The sequence below is a fragment of the Phacochoerus africanus genome, chromosome 10 (genome assembly GCF_016906955.1).
Source record: "Phacochoerus africanus isolate WHEZ1 chromosome 10, ROS_Pafr_v1, whole genome shotgun sequence".
Taxonomy (NCBI): domain Eukaryota; kingdom Metazoa; phylum Chordata; class Mammalia; order Artiodactyla; family Suidae; genus Phacochoerus; species Phacochoerus africanus.
This window is the reverse complement of record NC_062553.1, coordinates 137,637,719-137,660,453: the sequence shown is the minus strand read 5'-3', so window position 1 is coordinate 137,660,453 and position 22,735 is coordinate 137,637,719. Positions and strand designations below refer to the sequence as shown.

Genomic DNA, 22,735 nt, shown 5'->3' with positions numbered 1-22,735 from the left:
CAGGAATCATTTGATAGAGGCTCTAGCTGTCTAGCCTTAGGTGAGCTTTAACAAAGGTCTCAGGGCTTGTTGCCTTCTTTTCATATTACTCGGATGCCCAGTTTCTATTGGAAATTCAGCTCTTTTCCCCGGTCACGCTCCGATCCCTCAGCCCAGAGAGGCCAATTCTGGGAGCACCTCTGGAGCTCCCTCTTCCTCCCGTGCGGTTTCCCTTCCCTTCCCTCTTCAGGGGCTCGGTCTCTCCTCCCTCAGGGCCCCCCTCCTTCCTTCCCGTCGGAACAGCCAACAGCCGCCTGCCTCCCAGCCGTCGGGTCCCCCCCGAAGGGAGGCGGGAGGGGCAGAGGTGCCCGCTGCCTGCGGCCCCTTTCCTGCTCTGGCTGCTCCTCTGCCCGCCCGGCCCCCGCCGTGCCTTCCTCTCTGCGGCTGTTAACCCCCTTCAGCCTCTCCTCCCCTTCTCTCTTCCTTCGGTCCCTGGATTCTGCCCCTTTTACTCCTTCTGCACCGTCTACGTGGCGCCATCGTGTAGCCGCTGCTGTGGAAAAGGAGACACGCGTGGCCTCAGTCACTGAGGGTCGCGCTGACCATCGGTCTTGGGTGGTGTCCCCACTGCTGGGCTGTTCCGGGGCCCTCCCATCCTTCTTGTGGATGATGGGTCTTTAAGTGGGTCCTGGCTTTCCACCAGCAAAACCCACATGAGAAGTGGGTGCCCGCACTTTTTAAAGAGCCCAATAGGGCATGAGATAATGACACATTCGTGAAAGCAACAGAAGTGTGGCTATTGCCCATGTCTTAAGAGAAAAGTCTGTTGAGTGTGCAAAGAGTCGCTGAGAATGTTACACGCACGCAGAGACAGGGATGCCTCACGCTTTATCCTCCTGGGCCCCCTGGAAACGATCCACAGGAAAAATTTACCAGCCTGTAAGACTGGTTGATGGCACTGGGAGCGGTGAACTCCCAAAGAGGAAGAGGAAGAGCTCGACAGCTCATGATCGCCTTCTTCCAGTCGCTGAAGTGCTATTAAATGGGGGAGCAATGAAATAAATAATTCATTTCTAGAGGGTGGTAATTGGACCAAAAGTAGAAGCATATTTTCACCACTTTAAAGACAGTGAGGGAGTCTTTGGCCTGGTGGTACGTTTCCCTCTCTAGTCAGATTATATCCTTTTTTCTACGGCTTAGCTACTCTAGGTGAAAGGGGTGTTTTCTTCATCCTGAGGAAGATTCTGTGCCTGGCTTGACATATTAAATGGAACGAAAAGCGATTTAGTCCCTCTTCTGTCAGAGAGGTTCTCAACTACAGGTGGTTTTTCCCCAGGAGGTGTTGGGCAGTGTCTGGGGATCTTTCTGGTTGTCACATGGAGTGAGGTGCTGCTAGGTAGAAGCCGGTGGTGCCGAGAAACAGCCTACAAGGCACAGGACAGTCCCCCCAAAGCAAAGGAACTTCTCTAAGCTCCAGAACCCCCTGTCTATTGGGACAGTAACCATTTTCGAACCAGCCCTGCTGCTTCATCCCAGGAAGCGGTTGCTCGGGCACCTAATTGGTAGTAGAGTCGTGGTTCCTGCAAAGCAGTCCTATGATATACAAGAGAGGCCCCAGGATAAAGAACCTTCCAGCCCAGTGTGCCAGCAGGGTCGAGGCGGAGAAATCTCGTTCCACCCTAGAGCACTCAGCCCCATCCCAGCGTCTCCCCCACTCTCCTGTCATCAAGGTTTTCCTCTCACCCAGGCCTTCCCATCTTCAGACAAACGTGTGGTTCCTACCCTTTATCTTAAAAAAACCCCAAAACCCAAACCAAAAAAAACCATTTTTTTCCTCATTCTTACATTCCCTTCCAGCTGCCTTTCCATTTTTTCTGATCTCCAGGAAACCAAATTCATGAAGGAATGAGTTTTCCAAAGCCTCTTTTCTTGTTCTCTCTTGAACCCGCTGCACCCCAGCTTTCTGGGTCACCCATCGAAGAATCAGGGTCTGTCAAGGTCACTGAGGAGGATCATGTCATTTCTGGTTCTTATCTGACCTGACCATCCTCAATGAACCTGAATGCTCACCTCCTCCTCCTCGAAGCCGTTGCTTCGCTTGGTTTGCGGCCACCTCTCGGTTTCTCTCTTGCCCCACGGGCTGGGGGTTTTCGCTCTGTTTTGATTTCATCTTCTTCAGAGCTGAGCTTTAAAATCTTTCAACCTCGTTTGTATCTACACAAGTGTCCTGGGTGACTCCCTCTGGCCCACGGATTTGCGTTTTACACCTACGCCCGTGGCTGTGGGGTTTACATCTCCAGGGCCAACTTGGCCCTAACTCCAGACTTTCGGAGTCAGTACCCCGTCCATGTCTGCACATGGGACCTGGGAGCCAAACGGAACACCCCGGTTTAGACTCTTCCAGGATCTTCCCGCTTGCGGTCAGTGGCATATCCATTCTGCTAAGTGGCCTGGTTCAAACATTTTTGTATTCTTCCCGGCTACTTCTCTTTCTCTTGTTCTCCATACATTCGATCCATCGGTAGCTCTTATTGCTCTTTTTTAAAAAAAAAAATTGGTGGGAAGTTTGGGGTTAATAGAGGCTCTATCTCCCCCCGCCCCTTTGTGGCAGTGCTTGCAACCTGTGGAGGTTCCCAGGGTAGGGGTCAAATGGGAGCTGCTGCTGAGGCCTAGGCACCGTCACAGCAACACCAGATCTGAGCTGCAACTGCGACCTATGCCACAGCTTGCAGCAATGCTGGATCCTTAACCTACTGAAGTGAAGCCAGGCATCAAGCCCACATCCTCGTGGAGACTGTGCTGGGTCCTTAACCCACTGAGCCACAATGGGAATCTCTCCACGGCTCTGTCTTTAAAATGCATCCAGCATCCAACCACTCGAGTTTCTCTCAGTACAAATACCTTCGTCCAACCATATCATCTCAGCACTGGATTATCCACGGCCTCCTAATAGAACTTCCAGTTTTGACCTTTGTGTCCCCTCCGATCTATTGTCCCTTACCGTCTATTGCCCCCCGACAGCCAGAGGGAGCCTTTGGAAAATGAAGTGAGATCGTCTAGGTCTGCTCAAAAGCCTTCGACAGTTTCCTTCACTTCTCAGAAAAAACTTCACAAGCCTGAGTGTCACCTATGAGGTCACACCTGATAAGCATCCCCACTTCTCGGACCTGGGGTCCCACAGTCTCATTCCCGCTCACTGTTTCAGTCACCTTGGCCTCCTTGTTTTTCCTGAATTGCAGCAAGAGTGCCTTTTGCAGAGTTTTCCCCGCATCTGCACAGCTTGCTTTCATCACAGCTCCTGTCTCTTTGCAATGGCAGTTTGTCCCAGATGCTGCTCGGAACCACTCTCTCTATAAAATCGCAACTGGCCGCCCTCCGGCCAAACAGCTCCGTCCTCCTGACTGCGACTTGTTTGTTTGTGGTTTATGTTATCATTTGCCTCCCTTCACTGCAATGGAAGTTCAATAAATGTCTGGGCCTTCTTTGTTTAGTTTTATGTTGTTCTTTGTTTCATTTCATCTCTAGCACCTAGAACCACCACCTAGTACAAAGTAAGCACTAACAAAACATTTTTGAATGAATAAGCCAATCTTGTCATAGCTACAAGATGCAGTTAAAAAACCACCCCTTCAAAAAGTATCATCAAGTGTATCAGAAAACAAAATATAGTGTAAGATACCGAAATTAAACTCTGCTTTGCAACTCCACTCTCCCCCCAGCAGGACTGACACTTTGGAATCCTGGAGGAATATCTTCTTATGTGCGACAATTTGTCAAAACAAACATAAGAAAATATTGATGCAATCCCATCACAGCGAATTAAAATGTCATCACACCATACAGTCACACGGTGTCAGAGCAGCCTCCAAACCCAGCACGGTGGCGGTCCTCGGCAACCCCTTGCTTTATAGGACTTTTAATGCAGGAATCTGGCGTCGGTAAATATTTACGCAATTGAACGGCACGAGAGAACTGTTCCACCATCGTCTGTAATTAGCTATCCTGATCCGTGGTCTCAGCACAGCTACAGAGCCAATAGATTTGGGGCTGTAACAAGGTGTTTTATCTGAGTCTCCACCTAAGAACTCTGGGTTCTTAGAGTATGTGGGGAGGCCCGGGTGTGTTCCTTTCAGATCATGGTTCCCTGAGTGGCCACAAAACAAGCAAAGCATCAATGAGAAAGAAAGAAAACAGACAGACCACTAAGGCTCACTTCTCTTTGTCTTCCTCTCTCGGCGTGGCTGCGGTGTGTGGCCTGCCTCTAGCACGTGAGCTCTGGGAGACTTGCACGCCTGCCGGGGCACCGCAGGCTTCCTGGTCATCCTGGTGTGATCATCCCAAGCCAGTTTGGGGGCTGCAGGCGGGCCATTTCCATTCGCACCACGTTTCCTGTTGGTGCAGGGGGGACCTGTCTTCCTGCCACTACAGTCTGTCCTGCCCTGCTCCTCTCCCCCCACCCCGTCTCGGCTCCTTCTCTGCTCCCGGTAGCGCCTGAACTCTGGTTCCCGACAGCTTGCCAACAGCACCCTCTGTGCCCTTGTCATCTCTCACCTATCACACCTGCTGCTGCCACCTGTTCCTGTACCTTGCCAACATCTCCCCCACCGCCGTCAGGGCTGGCTCTGCTCCTTCGGGAGAGGAAGGATTTTTTTTTTCTTTCTTTCTTTCTTTTTTTTTTTTTTTCCTAATGGGGGGCTGCTGCCGGACAGCGACAACTAAACAGTGACATCTGGGGAAACGCTGCCCTCTGCCCTTGAGATGGTGTACTCACTGTCATCGTTGCCAGGATACTTAACCACCAGCTTCTGAGGGCTGCGGTGTTTCCAGGGTTCTAGGAACACCCCCGCCTACCCCCGCTTTCTAGCTTTCTAAGAACTGCAGCCTCTCCCGTGTCTAACTGTTAATTAAAGCTACCCCATTAAGCTTGTTTCAAAAGCCATTGCCTTTGATTCTCATGTCAAATTTGAGGTGTGGGGAGATGAAGGGAGGGACACGGGCAGAAGTCTGGTTTCGGCATCACTGGCATCAGCGAGGGTGATATAGACATAAACCAAAGAGCCCTGTCGTGCTTCGAGGTTAAGTCTGAATTCAATGGTTAGATTTTAAAGTGAATATTAAGTTGGCATATGACCTGTAAAAGATACACAATTAGGATGCTGATGACTATACCAATCTGTCTGAGTGAAGAGTGTGCCCCATTAGTCTGTTTTTTTTTTTCCCCAAAATGCTAAAGAGAAACTGGGGATGGAAGACAGAGAGAGAAGGAAAATGAGAGAATCTATGAGAGATGGGTATCCATTTTCAGAAAGCAAGACTTCTTAATAACTTGCATATCTGTAGAGTCACAGATGAAGGGCGATCCAAAGATTACTAGAAGTCAAAAGATACGGAGCTGCTCCATAAGCAATAAACTATGATGCGAATACAAGGGTTATTTTAGACAGGTTATTTCCAAAGCACAGCTTCCAGAAACAGTAAACGGGTCTCTCAAAAAGGCAGACTCTGTTTCATTTTTAAATAGCCCTAATTGCTAGAAAAATCACACAAAGCCAAAAGCCAGTTTCACTCGTACTAGTTCTGTGTCTAGAAAGATGCAAAATAGTCCAATCTTATTAGCAAATCTTTGAAAGTAATTGAAGACATCTTCATAAAATCCACAATGTCCGTGTTTCTGCACAAGTGGAGAGAAGAGAGTTTCATGGGTTTTTGCTGAAGGAGTCTGTGGAGAGGGAGAGCTTTTTGATAAGGAATTTGCCAACATTTATTCCAATACAAATTGCTCATAACCTTTGACCCAGCTATCCAAGTTTTGGGACTCTATCTCACAGAAATTCAATCAAAGTACATTTGAATGGTTTGCATCGTTACAATTGTGGTTAAAAAAAAAAAAAAAAGTACTGGAGGGAGTTCCCGTCGTGGCGCAGTGGTTAACAAATCCAACTAGGAACCATGAGGTTGCGGGTTCAATCCCTGCCCTTGCTCAGTGGGTCAAGGATCCGGCATTGCCGTGAACTGTGGTCTAGGTCGCAGATGCGGCTCAGATCCCGCGTTGCTGTGGCTCTGGTGGAGGCCGGTGGCTACAGCTCCGATTGGACCCCTAGCCTGGGAATCTTCATGTGCCGTGGGAGCGGCCCTAGAAAAAGGCAAAAAGAAGAAGAAAGCAATACTGGCAATAACTTCGATAGCCAGGAGAGACTATGTGTGTACCATGCGTGAGTCTGCGGAACACGCAGAACAAATACTTCAGAGAATGAATGATTGAGATGCGTGTGTGCTGACCTGGTCTAAGAGGGTCGCCCTTAGTACACTCTTTCTGTGAGGGAAGCACAACCAAGTGTACCATAAATCTCGTTTCTTAAAACAAACCCCAAACAGCCCAGATATTATATATTTGGGGATATGTGATTGAAATAGCATAGAGAAAGGCATGGAAGAACATACGGCAGACCAAAGTTGATTATATATGTATTTTTAAAAAACATATAGGTCTCTTTTATTTGAATAGGTTTGCATTCTTTTTTGAATTTAAATTATCTAATAGCTAAACACAAAAATATTTTTAAAAAGTAAGTCTCAATCTATGCTGATCTATAACTGTACATGAAATTGAAGGTGCTTCTAGGATTTCTTCTGGGGTGGAAATTATACACTAATTTCCCCAGTCCCAGTGACCAATTTACACTAAGGGATTCTTGATCCTCATATAGGAATCCTTAGGGATCCTGTTAATAGCTGTTCCACTTTCATGCAGTTACGGCCATAAGGCCTCTGTTGTTGTTGTTTTTTTAAGTACTCACTTTTATATTTGGGTTGAAACTGGGAGTACGTCCAAGTCAAAAGGTTATAACTCCAAGAAAAGGTATAGTCCTTCCCATCTTATTTGCTAAGGTCAAGATGCTAAGATCTTTCAATAAAGTAGCAATATTCTCAGATCTTTTATGTGGTAGAGGCTGTAATTCTCTGGTTCTATTCTTCAAATATGCTCCTCTGCCTTGGAAACAGCTATCCACGTCTTTCTTAAAGTATCCCAATATTGCAACTGATTTCGAGAAGCCTGGTCTCAGCAGAGACTGACATTGAGACTGCGGCCAACTCATAGCCCCAGGGTCTTTCAGCTGTGTGCTGTATTTGTGAATGTGCTGACACAAACTAGGTCAGATTTGCTGTCATCGATCCTGGACCGCAGCAATCGATTTTTTCAGCCTAAATGTAAGACTTTATCATTATCCATTTCAAACTGATTGTGTTCCCCATGTTAAGATTTTTTTTTTTTCTGGTCTTTTTTTGCCATTTCTTGGACCACTTCCCCAGCAGATGGAGGTTCCCAGGCCAGGGGTCGAATCAGCGCTGAAGCCGCCAACCTACGCCAGAGCCACAGCAACGTGGGATCGGAACCGCATCTGCAACCTACACCACAGCTCACGGCAATGCCAGATCCTTAACCCACAGAGCAAGGCCAGGGATCGAACCCGCAACCTCATGGTTCCTAGTCAGATTCGTCAACCACCGAGCCACGATGGGAACTTCCCCCATGTTAAGATTTTAAAAGGAACTAAATTGTACATACGGTGTGATTAAGACCATGTGAAAAAAAAAATCTACTTTTTAAAAGATATAAAACAAGAAAATAAACAGATCAAAATTATTGACTATGAATGTGGTTAGGTGTTTGACTCATAAGAGATTTGCCCTCCCCACTCCATTTTGAAAGTTTTCTGACTATCTTTAATGCTAATTCAACGATATGCTATATTCTTCTAAATAAAAAAAATTAAAATGACCTTCATCTTGTTTGTGTGAACAAACAACAACACACCTGAGGATGACACAACAGAGAACTTGGGACCATTTAACCGTGGAGCAGCAAGAATTCCTGTCTGATAGGATCTCGGGTGCTGATGTGGCCTATCCTCCAGCTCACAGACGAAAGGCAGAGGGAGAGGGGGAGCTGTGGTTTAAAGGGTGTAAATTTTTAGTTTTGCAAGACAAAAAGGTTCTGGGTGTCTGTTTCACAACAAAATGGACCATACTCAACGCTGCTGAACCAACCTGAGTTTCTTTGCTGTGTAAAGGTTCCTTTGTGCCATATATTAGATTCCAGGGAGAAGTGATATCATCTGGTATTTGTCTTTCTCTTTCTGACTCACTTCACATAGTAGGATAATGCGAGAAAAAAAGCATGTACACATGTATGTGTGACGGGGTCACCTTGCTGTGCAGTAGAAAATGGACAGAACACTGTAAACCAGCTATGATGGAAAAAAAATCCTTATTAAAAAAGACAAAAAATAAATATAAATACAGAAAAAAAGATGGCCAGCTTTATGCTCTGTATGCTTTACCACAGTTAAGAGGAAGGGTGAAAAGATCAGAACGTCAGTATTAGACACGGCGGTGGAAGAACTTGGTCCCTTGAGAGCTTCCGGCTGCCGCGCCTTGGCCGAGGGCCCCCGCGGGCACGGAAAAGCGAGTCGGGACGCGGAGCCGCGCTGCGCAGTGACGCTCTCCGCACACGGTACCTGCTGTGGCGTCTCTACCGCCGGTCCCTTGCCCGCCTGTGTCAGCACCGCTGAGGTGCGGGGATCCACGCGGATCGTCAGGGCTCCATCTCAAATGGGAACTGTTGTGTCTCTGCGTTCCACCGCGGGGCTTTTTTCCAAGGCGTGGGTGCCCTCAGGGGGTGCCCACAGGTAGCCTGGAAGTGGGAGGGAGGAGGAATCAGGGGGTAATTGCTTCAGCCACCCCTCCTTCTCTGAGGCCGTTTGGAGACAGGTTCCACAAGGTGCCCAGCATGTCCCAGTTACTGATGCTGGTAACCAGTTCAATAGTCCATCCTTTTTTTGTATGGAGGTGGGGGGCTCTTTCCTCATGTCTGGTTTCATCCTCTCATTCATTTTTTTCTGCTTCCTAGGATGGACTTCCAAATAAACTCTCTACACCCCGTTCTTCTCTCAGGCTCTGATAACATCTAAGCTAAATCTAGGAATAATATTTAGGACATGATGAAGTTTTAGGAGTCTTTGGGAGATGCACTGAAGAGATCCCTTAGAAAGTTTGAAATTAATTGCCGCCACCTCAAGAACACAGTCTTCCCCTTGTCTTCGTCTGTTTTGCTCTCCGTCCTTTCAAAGATGCTCCTCGCGCCACACATTTACACTTGTTCTGTGCCCCTTCTCCCATTTTACTGTTTGTTTGTTGTTTTGGAAGTCTGAGCTCTAAAGAAAGTTGACGGAACATAAATTTTGCTTCATGTGCCTCACCTGGAATTCCCTGGTGGCCTAGCAGTTAAGGACTGGGTGAGGTCCCTGCTGTGGCTTGGGTTTGATCGCCGGCCTGGGACCTTCCTCATGCCACAGGTGCAGCCAAAACAAAAACAAAAAACAAAAAACAAAAAAACCCCACTAACTAAAATGCCTCACCGATCACCTCTTTCATCCTCCAATAGATCATACCTGCCTATACACAGATCTGGCTTCTTTGCAGAGAATCTTTGGTCCCTCTTGAGTTTCTGGCCCTGAGGCCACGGCTGATTTTTTTCTCAATCTAATTGCTCTGAATAAGGGCATGTTCTCTTTTGTGTGCCATTATTTCGTCACACTCAAAATCACGTCCTTCAAAAAGAAAGTGGAAGAATATAATAGAAGATATTTTTATCCTGCCTGGTATGTCTAGGAAAGGTTTACTATTTTAACAAAAACCTGGGATTTATTTTCTTTTTAAACATATCTCTAGGAACCCATTATGTCCATGTGTCATATCTCATTGGATGCACAGTGTGGGAAATGCAGTTAAAACCTGCAAAAATCCTGGGTCTTTGGCACTTTTCCAAAGGCTAAAAGGAATTCTTGCAAAAATGAAAGCTATTTGTGTCCCGGGAGATGTGAAATTGTTCTGCTTGAATCAAAATTGCTGTCTTGAAGAGAACCAAACATTTGAAAAGTTTGGGAGATGAAACGGTGCTAACCCACTCGTGAAAGCTCGCGTACCTTTCCCCTGCTTGTGGCCGCGAAGCTGCGACTGTGTTTCCTTTTACCCTAATGCTTCCGTAGGCGCAGCGGCCCCATCTCCCGGCCATCACTGTCCCTCCATGTTGTGTTTCTCCCAGTTTTAGATCTGTGTTCTTCAGAAATAACTACTTTTCCATGATACTTATCATCTTTACAAGGTTTAGAGGACTTATTAATTTGAAAGTTTTAGGAAAATCATTGGCAACTAGAATTTTCACAAAAAGAGTAACTTAAACATATTTAAGAAACTAGAATAATCAAATGTTGGTGATAAAAAAAAAAGGGTCAGAAATATCCTAATTCTCCTCCTAAGTTTGCGTAGAAGAAGGTGAAGATCGGTGCAGTTTATATAATATACAATGCCACCTACAAGAATCAGCGTCGCCGAGACGAAAACGCACTCTTTCTGTCACTTAACGCAGTTTAGTTGAAACAGGCTGCACCATGGTGTGTACGGCCTGAGAAAAGGAGTAGAGATGAGTGGCTATGCCTGGCTGACCTTGCGCTTGTAACATCTGTCTCATCCTTAAGGACTTTGAGTGGGTATCTAATCGAATTGCTTTTAGAGATTTTTAAGCGTTCCAGTTGAGGAAAACCTGATCCATGGAGAAAGTAAGTAACTTGGTCAATTACATAGTTAATCAGCGACGGAGCCGGAACCGGAACCCATCCTTCCATTCATTCATGCGTTTCTCCGCTCAGGCAATAAATACTTCCCCACTGCGATCTTAGGCATCCTGTGGATTCATTGGCTCCTGGTGGGGGGGGGGGGAGGCTTGAGCCCTCCGATCTAAAACTATAAAAGACGGTAGGCTTATGGTTTTTGGTTTCCTCTTACCTCTTCAGGCACTCAAAGGACTGAATAAGCCAGCGCGCAGAGTAGCCTGAGGAAGACAGGAGACACGCTTCGTCACATGCAGTCACTCTCTGTAAAATCCTGCGGTGCATCAGCCTTACGCTCGGGGACAGGCTTGTTCTGTCGTAAGAAAGAATGACAGAAACCTGTGCTAGCATCTCGCTTGCCTTCCTTGCCCGTATGTGAACCTAAATGCACCTTGGCGAGGCGGCCAGGCTTCGAGTGGACCGTCCAATGAAAGCGACTAAAACCGGAGCTCACTGTGCGGTCGAGCCCCAGGCGGAGAGACGCTGGTGGCCATTCGTTGTCTGGAATCAGGTTCATCTCCAAAAGCTTCCACACGGAACTTCATTTGTGTACCTTGTGAATCCTACTGCTGATGCTCAGCCGCCCACACCCATCCCGACGTTCACACAGCTTTTACCCAACCGTCGGAGGAAAGCGGCCACGGCACGGTTAAGAATCTGACAGTGTCAGGCTTAGTTTATCTTCGAGCCTGAAGAAAATGTTGGAAAGAAACGCCATTTTTGGAGGAACTAAATCAATCACATTCCCAGCTCCCTTTTCAGCTCCGGCCACGTGGGAGAAGGACTTGGGCTAATTACCCCTACAGAGCTAAGAGGAAGAAGAGCTGCACAGATCCAACTGTGGTAAGCGGGGATGCTTTATAAAAACGGGACGTTTTGAAAACACAGCACAGGAGGACCTAGTCTAGATGTGGGGTGGGAGATGAGTCAGGGCCGGCGCTTGAGAGAAAGCAGCTTTTAGGCTATTTTTTAAAAAAGGAAAAAAGAGAGTTCCCTACGTGGCTCAGCAGGTTAAGAACCTGACGTCTCGCCTCGCTCAGGGGGGTAAAGGATCCGGTGCTTCCGCAAAGCAAGCTGCAGCGTGGGGCACAGACACGGCGCGGATCTGGTGCTGCCGCGGCTGTGGTGTAGGCTGGCTGCTGCCGCTCTGATTCTGCCCTTAGCCCAGGAATGTCTGTATGCCACAAGTGCTCCACTAACGAGAAGGAGAAGCAGAGCAAAGCAAGACAAGAAAAAAAGAAAAGGAAAGAAAAAAAGACGAGATTGGTAGCGCTGTGCAAAGCGGAGGGCGTCTTTCAGAAGACAGGCCCACGTCCCTGTGCCTCGAACACTCCCCCGGGTCTTCGAGTTTCCCCCGAAAGGACTCCGTCACCTTGCACTTTGTCGTTGATATCGCATTATGTATGTCCCAGGGCCAGTTACCACCGGATGAAGGTCTCGATGTACCCAACATCGGGGCACCGAAAAGAATGGATGTCCCTCAATATAATCTTTTAAAATAGAGAAAACACGATGAAACAAAACGCGAATGGGGCGCTGATGACTGCGGCCCCGCGGCTCCTTGGGCTTCATGAGGAGAAGCAGCGAATGACTCAGAAGCGTGCGCAGGATCACGTGCGCTGCCTGGACACTCATCTTCTCCTGGAGAATGGAAGGGTCGCGCTGGCTTGTATTTGCGTGTTTTATGTTTCTAACACGAGAAGGACTCTTTAGTGTGCTCCTAATGTAGGATAGGCTAGGAAAATCCCTGGACGAAAAATGTGTTTCATGACTTACTGACTTGGCAAATGGAGTGTCCTTTGAAGGCTTTATTCGGGTGCGACACAACAGGGCCTTTGCCATCTAGAAAAGATGTGCTCCGTGCACTGGGAGACCCCGTGACACAGGTGCCTGAACGTCACCACTCCAGTAATGGGGAGACAGGTACCCACAAAACTTGGGGACTACTGTTCGGTCGGAGGCCTGTCACGTCTCTGCCCGTGTCCTGATGACATTGTCGGTGACATTTATGACCAAGGAAACCCCTCGTGGTTTCACCCAACAGGATACAGAGCATTTTCTTTCCCTTTCCCTGAACTGAAGAAACCTGACATAGAAAAGGAAAAGCCATGGAGGGGCATTTGTTGACTTGCACCAAAACGTGAATCTCTCTCTCCCCCAAACTGATGTGCCCCAAAACACGGGAGAGGAAAAAAAGGGGCTGTATTTTTTTGGTCTTTTTGTCTTCTTCCAAGGCCTCACCCATGGCATATGGAGGTTCTCAGACTGGGGTTGAATCGGAACCACAGCTGCCAGCCTGCACCACAGCCACAGCAATGCCAGACCCTTAACCCACTGAGCCAGGCCAGGGATTGAACCTGCATCCTCATAGATGCTAGTCAGATTTGTTTCCACCGAACCACGATGGGAACTCCGGGACTGTATTTTGATGGTTAACAGAAGTGAGGCCCTGATGTGCCAGGAAAGGATAGTACTGGTTTGTTAATGTGCATTAGCTCCTTAGCTTTCACGACAGTAACTGAAGCCGCACTCAGAGCCAGAGGCTGTCATTGTCTCCATGTCACCCATAAGGCCAGTGAGGCCCAGAGAGGTTAAGAAACCTGCTCCAGGTTGCAGAGCTTGGAGCACTGTGCCTGTGAGAAGACTGAGTGTGTGTCTGAGGTGCCAAGGCCAGGTGTGTTTGTGGAGGGAGCAGTGCTGTGAGATTCACCCACGCGGCCTCGAAGGCTGGCGTTTAGGCGCGTGCTGGTGTCTTCCTGGTGGGTGCCTGCATCTTGGGTCAATTCACATGAAGATCTCAGTACCAGAGTTCTCACTGCAGCGCAGTGGAAATGAATCCAACTAGTATTCATAAGGATTCAAGTTTAAACCTGAATCCCGGCCTCGCTCAGTGGGTCGGGGATCTGCCGTTGCTGTGGCTGTGGTGTGGGCCGACAGCTGCAGCTCAGATCTGACCCCTAGTCTGGGAATTTCCATATGCCTCAGGTGTGGCCCTAAAAAGCAAAAAAAAAAAACCCCGCAAAAAACAAAACCATACTGCCTGGTTCTTTAGCATTTACCTAGAAGGTAGTTTCTGGAGAGTCCCTTTGAGAAGCCGTAACCGGAGGTCCCCCGGATGTTGCTTCGTTGACAACCCCGCTTCCAAGGGCCGCAGATTTAGGTGTGACGCACTCGCAGTGGAAAGGACGAGAGTTCCCTCCCCAGTGATCAAGACAAAGGAAACAGTTTTCATAACAATTTCAAGGCTTTCAAAATGCTTTACCTTGGCGACAAACCAAGTGATCCTTGCTCTGAAATAGACAATTCCTTTAGGACTCTCTTTCTCTTAAAATGCACTGACTTTTCAGTTTTTAATCTTCCGAGTTCCCTTTGTGGCTCAGGAGGTTAAAAACTCAACTCGTATCCATGAGGACGCAGGTTCCATCCCTGGCCTCACTCAATGGCTTAAGGATCTGGCGTTGCCCTGAGCTGTGGTACAGGTGGCAGCTGCAGCTGGGATTTGATCCCCAGCCTGGGGACTTCCATATACCCCGGGTGCGGCCCCAAAGAAAAATTAAAAAAATTTTAATCTTAGACATGCTACCCGATTTTCAACGTGACGGCTCATTACAATAAACATACTGATTGGTTGCTCATCTTCTCCAGACAAACCAAAACGTATCACAGATGAAGCTTCATGTGGTTAAGGGGCCCTAAAATGCTTTCCAAAAAACTGTGAAGATTAATCATATATGCGGAAAACTTAAAGTGGGCAAGCTTATGTTTTTGGGTTTTTTAAGAAGGATTACTGTTTGAAGAAGACAGGTGCAAACGCGGATTGGGCTTCTTCACTGTGGTTATATCTTCCTTTCTTCTGGTGGCCTCAGAACAAGGCCAGTACCTCTCATTCGCCCTCCAACATGTGTTCCCTGCAATTGTCTTCCAGCTGCCGCAATACAGCTGCAAGGTGGGGGATCAGAATCCCGCCTTCTAAAAGCTGCTGGACCAAGCTCTTCCGCCACAAATTATGGCACACAGAGCATTAATTTCATTTATTTTACTCTCTGCACTTCTCCAAAGGCAAGATGAACAGATTAAAATATCTTTATACTCATCCATTGCTAGTTTTTTTTTTTTTTAAATATGTTAAGCAAGTGCATTCCTTTTTGTCCTTTAGGGCACCACCCATGGCACAAAGAGGTTCCCAGGCTAGGGGTCCAATCAGAGTTACAGCTGCCGGCCTACGCCACAGCCACAGCAACAAAGGATCCAAGCCGCATCTGTGACCTACACCACAGCTCATGGCGAGGCTGGGTCCTTAACCCACTGAGCAAGGCCAGGGATCAACCCGGGTCCTCATGGACACCAGTCAGGTTCCTAAACCACTGAGCCACAACGGGAACCTCCACAAATGCACTATTTTGACAAGTTTAACAGAAATAACTATACTTTTTATAATTACATAATTTTCATCATCGATTAAATGTATGTCATAATTTCATGTTCAGAGTCACACCTGTCTAACTGCTCCACACAGAACAGAAATTGTTAGCCCTCTTTTTACAGAGGATGAAAATGCGGCTCTCAAGTTTGACTCACTACACAGTTACTGTGTGTGTGTGTTTAGATCAGGAGCTGAGCTGTGGAATTAGAATGGAGGCATATATCGGTTCTCATGAGGGACCTTTGCCGCCGCTGCCCCTGCTGTCTTTACAAAATGAACTAAGTTCTGAAGCGCTGCAGACTTCCACTTTGCTGTGCTGGAATGTTGAAAGGTATGAAGTTTGCTTTGTTTTGTTCTCCAGCGTGAGCACCACAGAGAAGCAGCTGCATTTGCGTCTCATAGTCCACCCCCACTTTCTGCTTCCCGATCCCTCTTTGTGTTGTCCCTGCTCCAAAATTCTTAGAGCAAGAAAGGGTTAAAGGAAGCAGTGTTTAGCAGGCGCGTGTAAGACCAGGCGCCTCTTTCTCTCCCCTCCCATTTTCCACCCCAAACTCAGGGAGGAGGAGAGAGTGGAGTAAGGGAAACTGAAGGTGAAAAGAGAGTCAGAGGGAAATACAGCAGCATCCAGGAGGCAGTTACGCTCTTTGAAAAATTATAGGGTGAGGAGTTCCTGTCATGGCGCAGTGGTTAACGAATCCGACTAGGAACCATGAGGTTGCAGGTTCGATCCCTGCCCTTGCTCAGTGGGTTAACGATCCGGCGTTGCCGTGAGCTGTGGTGTAGGTCGCAGAGGCAGCTCAGATCCTGCGTTCCTGTGGCTCTGGCGTAGGCCTGTGGCTACAGCTCCGATTCGACCCCTAGCCTGGGAACCTCCATATGCCGCGGGAGCGGCCCAAGAAATGGCAGAAAGACAAAAAAAAAAAAATTATAGGGTGAACTAAAATATGGAAACTAGAATGCTATTTCCCCTTGCTCCACCCTCCCTGAAGCCCCTAGAGGATAAAATGAGATGTGGCTATTTTATAAGCCTGAAATAATGCCTCTCAAGCTGGGGAGCAGACTTTCAATCATTCAGTTTATGTATTCATTCAAAGATATTTGTTGGGCAACCACAATATAGGCCAAAAATCGTTCTTGGTGTTTGGTAAATGTTTGTAAGTAGAAGGAAGATTCCTGCCACCGTGGAGTTTACATGCTAGCCGGGTGAAACAAACAATCCTCAAGGAACACAACACACAAGCGCATCCTGCAGTACGTGAGTTCGAAGGCGCTAAGTCCTTCAAGCACAGCTGTAAGGGTCCTTGCTCTGAGGGTTAGACTGAGTTCTGGGGCTCGGCTCTACCACCTCCAAGCTGTGTGACTTGGGTAAGTTACTTACCCTCTCTGTGCCCCCGTGTTCTTAAGACCTGTAAGATAGACTAGACCATACTGCCTGCTCCATAAAGTTGCTATGCGCATTAGATGAATCAGTACCTGGCAAGAATACCTGGCTGATAGTAAGAGCTACCTGGTGCTTATTAAACAAATAGCTGCTGTGGGAAAAAAAGTTAAAAAGGAAAGCAGCACAGAGGTCAGGGAGTCTGGAGGGCGTAGTTTATAGCGGGTGGTCAGGAGATGGTTGTGAAGAAAACGCATGAGCAGAACCTTAACGGCGGTGAACACGTTAGCCGGGCAGGTAGATGGGGGCAGAGCTGTCCAAACAGAGGAAGTGAACTTTGCGAGCATCCTGCGGGGACCTGAGACTGCTGAGCTTCGGGAACGGCCAGGGAGCCCGTCTGGCTTGGAACCGAGTTGGCCTGCGGTTCAGTTAGGGGCTGCAAGATCACTGGGAGGAGTTTAGCTTTTCGTTTAGGCGTGAAATGAGAGGTGATTGGTGGGTTTTTGTTTTGTTTTGTTTTTTTCTTTGTATGGCTGCACCTGCAGCATATGGAAGTTTCCGGGCTAGGGGTCAAATCAGAGCTGCAGCGGTGGCCTACACCACAGCCATGACAACACTAGACCCAAGCCTACTTCTGTAACCCACACTGTAACTTGCAGCAATGCTGGATCCTTACCCCACTGAGCGAGGCCAGGGATCAAACCAGCATCCTCATGGACACTGGGTCGGGTCCTCAACCCACTGAGCCACTAAGGGAACTCCAGTTGGTGGTTTTAAGGAGAGGAGTGGCATACACTGACGTTTTTCCTCAAAAGATGAGTACGCTGCACTGAAAACGAACTGAAAGGAAGAAAGGCCTAAATCAGGGCCTTGGGGAGGTGATGATGGCTTATATTTGGGTGGCTGCAGTGGAGACGGTAAGCAGTGCGTGGGTTCTGCATAGGTCAGGATAAAGCCAACAGGAGTTCCCGACGGGTTGTATCTAGTGGATGCAGGAAGGAAAAAACATCAAGAGGGAATCCAAGATTAAAAGGTCTCCTAATAATTTCTCCTCTTTGCTTTCCTTCCTGCCTATAATTTTACTCGTCCACCCGTTTTCTCTCTGCAACTCAGGCCAGGAGAGCTCCCGAGCCTGGGAAGGCTGTAACATTGGGAAAGGAGAGTGGTTTTGGGAGAGATGATGGGACAGAAAGAGAGAAGCCAGATCCATCTGGAGGGGGGGTTCAGGCTGGCAGCTCCCCCCCGAGAGGAGAGCAGTTCCAGCTGGGAAGGGGTGCAAGGGACGAGGTTCCCGGGCGCCCTCCTGCTACCCAGCTCTGTGGGTGAGCTTTCCCGGGTGGACGCAGGATCGAGACGTTTCTCTGAGCCGGCAGGGATTTCTGTATATCTTGAATATGGGCAACGAAAAGTTAGGAAATCCGAAAATAAATATTGGCCCTAACACCTCTCTTTGAAAAACATAGGCTCTTGATCTCTCTCTCCTTCCCAAACCTTCGTGTCGTCTCATTCTCTTCTGTCTCCACGAATCTATGCATGTGAGCAGTCACAGGAATAACTGCTAAGTTCAGGAATTGACACTGACTTTTTCCAGTAAAGTCTGTTAAGCCGGATAGACCTCTCCCGGCATAGAACACCATGAATGCACTCCAAATGGTGATTTGCTTTTTCTTCTTTTTTCTTTTTTGATTGCACCTGTGGCATGTGGAAGTTCCTAGGCTGGGGATTGAACCCGTGCCACAGCAACAACCCTTGCCGCTGCAGTTGACAATGCCGGAAACTTAACCTGCTTCTTCTTTGAAAATAACCCCGAAAATGGTGCTTTTCTGAAGGAGATGGTCACACGGAAAAAAGCCTCCTGTCTCACCGTAGTTGCTTTCCCAGTGCTTTGCGGCGTCTCTCTTTCCCTCTTGCTTCCCTTCCTGCACTCTTAAATCAACCGAAGAGTCATCCACAAAGGCCATGCAGAGGGTGAGGCCGCAAAGCCTCCTGCCTGCGAAACCACCGGCTCCCTTAGAGAGGAATGTTCCTCGAATCCGACCACATGTTCATTCGCTCCTTAACAGCTGCCGCCGCCCCAGGCTGCATTTCCGGGGCCGAGGTAGAGAAAGGGAAATGGATTCCTGGACATCTTCCGTCAGAAGCCCAGCAGCCACGCGGCAGCCCTCCTGGGCCCTACGCAGGTGCTCTTTCCTTTCTTCTGACAACAGCAAAGCTTCCCAACAGCCCAGATGACAATCTCTGCGCTAGGACTTAGCGGCTCCCTGGACAGGTGTTTCTCTGTACAGCCAGACGACAGGTGTTTGCCCGGCGCAGCCTGCCAAGAGCCGAGGAGCCAGAGGAGAAAACAAAGCCCGTTTGTGAAAATGATGACCGTAATTAAGAGCTACGGCAACGCCAGCGATGAAAGCCCAGGCGCCCTGGACACGGGCGCGGGGCGACTGCGCGTCACAGAGCATTGCCGCTGGCGTGGCAGCTCTCACTTCTCGGGGGAGAGACTGAAGCGGTGTTAGAGCATCTTTGAAACCATCCCTCAGAAGGACCCTCATTTCGGATTTGTGTCCCCGGGCACTGGGGGCATCCACGGCAGCGCCTGCAGAAGAGACCGCCTTCCTGGTTGCTTGAGAGACCGATGACACAGGAGAAGCCAGCCCACGCCCACGTCACAACGCGCTGCGTGGGGACCCTCATTCCCGGGAGTTTCGCTGTGTTCCTCGGGCTCCCAGCAGGGACTTCCTCCTTTCCAACCAGGTCTTGACAGTGACGTGCCGTGTGCACCTCAGCTCCTCCCCTAGGAAGCACCCACAGCAGAGCGGTCTGCGGAACATAAACACTTTCTTAAAAAAAAAAAAAATCTGTGGGAGTTCCCGTTGTGGCTCAGTGGTTAACGAACCCGACTGGCGACCACGAGGTTGTGGGTTCGGTCCCTGGCCTCGCTCAGTGGGTTAAGGATCCAGTGTTGCCGTGGCTGTGCTGTAGGCCGGGAACCTCCGTACGCCGCGGGTGCGTCCCTGAAAAGACAAAAGACAAAAAATAAATACATAAGTAAATCTGTGAACATATATTAGTCAGTCATTTGTTCTTCAGGAGCTGAGGAGCTCCCGCCGCTCTGGCCCGAGGCAGCGACTGGAATGCGAAGCGAAGGGCGGGCTGGGCAGAGACATCACGGACCTCACCGATTCGACTTTCTTTTCTTTTTTAAAAAATACTGTTCCCGAGGGAGGTGCTCGCCAGGGTTGAAGGGTTTCAGGGTGTTAGCCTAGAGGGTTTCGGAGTTTTTTGTCCCTTTAGGGCCGCGCCTGCCGCACATGGAAGTTCCTGGGCCAGAGGCTGAACGGGAGCTGCGGCCGCCGCCTCCGCCAGGGCCACGGCGTCGCCAGATCCCAGCAACATGTGTGACCTACGCAGCAGCGGGGGCAACGCCGGATCCTTAACCCGCTGGAGGAGGCCAGGGATCAAACCCGCGTCCTCGTGGACAGCAGTCCCGTTCTGCGTCACAATGCGAGTCCTCAACACGATTTTCATGTTACGTATATGTGATCACAAAAGACAAAATAATTATAACTGCTCGGTCCCTCCGCTCCATTTTTAATCTTTCTTTTTTTGGTATATTTTGACATGGGAGCTGAGGAGGGACACGTGTGGGTAGTTCACGTCTAGCCGTCACATGCTGGGGTTATTGAACACTCTTATGCTGTGACTGCTGCAAGAATGGTCCAGGATTTCTCAGCTAGCTATTTTGCAGTGTAAAAAAAAAACAAAACAAAACAAAAACAACAAAAGCAACACGAAAGAAATGAAAAGGATGCTCCACAAATTATTCTTCTAGAGGTGTAGACATGGGATGCTTTTTTTTTTGGTTTGTTTTTAAACCAGCTTTTAGTTAAGCTGAAAAAAATGTTTGGACTTCTCAGCAAGTTCTTGATTTTAGAAAGACAGGCAAGGAGTGTTTCTCTAGAATGTGAGTCTAAACTCTTCTTGGGAGAAAACTGGAACGGAAGGAAAACACCCACTTAGCACTGTTGAAGCTGTCTTTCAAATTTTGTTTGCTTCCCTGCCAACAGCTGCATCTTTAATTTTGGCCTCTACCCCTTTGACACTGAAGAAAAATAAGCATTTTATTGGGGGGGGGGGACAACTTTGTGTGTACTGGCTCTCAGACTTAGTCAGAAATCAGCTTTGATCCAATCACTTCCTGAGCAACTGGCCTTTGACTGTCTTGGCGCCGGGATAGGCCATGAGCCCCGGGTTTCAGCAGCTTCTTCTCTGTTTATCACTGGTACCAGGCTGGGTCTCCCTTCTGTTCCCTCCCCACCTCCATCTCGATTGGCACAGGAGGGCTGTCCTAGAAGAGGCCACCGTGCCTCCTTTCCACCCCCGCCCTCATTCTTCCTGAGCCATTTGCTTATGGCCTGTCTCCCTGGATAGAAACCAAACACCCAGAAGCTAAAGCTATTCCAACAGCAGTGACGCCCCTTCTCTCAGAGGTGACAAACGTCCCCGAACCCTCACCCTTTTTGTCACAGACACACTTCTTACGGAGAATGAAGACAGAAAACACCACCCTCGCCCCCGATGCCCAGGGCAGCCGCTCTAGACGATATTAGATACAGCTTGTGCCAGGAACGAAACCCTTCACGAAGGGCCAAGTAGGCTCTGATTGGGGGCGGGGGATGGTGGCCTGATCTCAAATCACGACTTTTGCACTCCTGTGTGGCCAGCGCAGGGAACTGCCCCCTCCACCGTTCCTGGCTGGCCCTAGACAAGAGGAGGGGCTTCCAGCAGTTTAAGAGCAGTTACTTCCTGCAAGTGGATATTGTGTGCTGAGATAACTGGGGGGCCTGCAGAGCTCTGGGACTCAGTACAGGGCCGTACCAGAAGCGAAGGCAAAAAACAGTCACCAGGCGTTTTCGTTGTGGCTCAGCAGTAACAAACCCAACTAGCATCCATGAGGAGGCAGGTTTGATCCCTGGCCTTGCTCGCTTGGTGGGTTAAGGATCCGGTGTTGCCATGAGCTGTGGTGTAGGTTGCAGACACGGCTGGGATCCCACGTTACTATGGCTGTGGCGTAGGCCGGCAGCTACAGCTCTGATTCGACCCCTAGCTTGGGAACCTCCATGTGCCAGGGGTGTGGCCCTAAAAAAAAAGTCACTGGGGAAGCTGGAAAGCACCAGAGATGAGCTATATGATAAAAAGTAACTGATTTCATTGAGTCCATTCACAAAAGACCTTTCTGCTGGCAAAGGCTGCTCTGCTTTCTGACTCCACAGACGCGGAGGGACCAGCTGCTTGTGGCCATTGCAAAACAGCTGCCTCTGCAGAGAGAGAGGAAGGGACCTGCCACCGGGCCTGCAGAGCCCCTAATCACTCTGTCAGCACCCTGCCTGCGCGGCCCAGTCTCTGCTTCCTCCGAGCACAGACGCCCTTCCCACCCCTCCCAGCCTGCTCAGGGCTCTTGTAGCCACAGGCTATTTGTTCCTGTAGTTGCTGCCAGCTTGGCTGGTAAGGAGCCAGGCCTGGAGGAAATAGAGGCTCCTGGCAAGAAGCAGCGCTGACGGCCCCCGCAGGGACAGTCCCAGACCCCTCCCGCAATGCAACTGTGCCTCCACCCAAATCCTATGGAGCCAGACGTCGCCGCGGGGTCACCGGGGACCTGGTGAGCAAAAAGCAGTGCTGCTGTCTGGACACATCCTCGGGGTGTGTGGCAGGCGGAAGGAACTGGAGAGGAGGCCAGGCTCAAGCCCTTCACTTGGGAAAAAGTCCGAAATCCTCTGGGCTTTTGTCTGCTTGAATCAAGCGGAAAACCAGTCTGCCCTGCAGTGGGACAAACCTCAGAGCCGGCAAAGCTCCAGCCGCAGCCAAGTGAAGAGGCTGACTCTCGAACAGGCCCCAGGCACCCCGGCAGCAGCGTGAGCGCTGGGCAGGGAGGCTTCCGGGACTCTGGCTTGCGCCGCCCCAGGGCCACTCCTCTGTCCCCAGGACCTCTTCTCCTTCCCTCCGTCCCAGCCTGATGCACCGTAGGAGGCCCGGGCTTTGGCCTCGCCTCTGGGGCCCTGGTCCCAGACACCTCTGACCTCTATTTATAACCAGAGGAAGGCCGTAAACAGTAGGCTTGTCCCTCGGGGGGCAGGGCCCTTTGGCACTGACTTCTTGGCCCCGAACTCTTTCTGCCTAGATCTTTCTAGACTGTTGAGTGCCAGCCTGAGGACACAGGTCTTTAGATCTTGCTTCCGGTTGACTCCTGGCGCTAGATGCTGCATCCATCGTGGCTACAGCTGCAAAAGCCCT

The 22,735-nt window shown here is 49.2% G+C and overlaps 1 long non-coding RNA gene across 1 annotated transcript in view; it reads right to left on the bottom strand.

Moving 5' to 3' along the window:
• The window catches only part of LOC125110369 (uncharacterized), a 92,318-nt gene that overhangs the window by 2,731 nt on the left and 66,852 nt on the right, over positions 1-22,735 (bottom strand). The gene's annotated exons all lie outside the window — the stretch shown is intronic.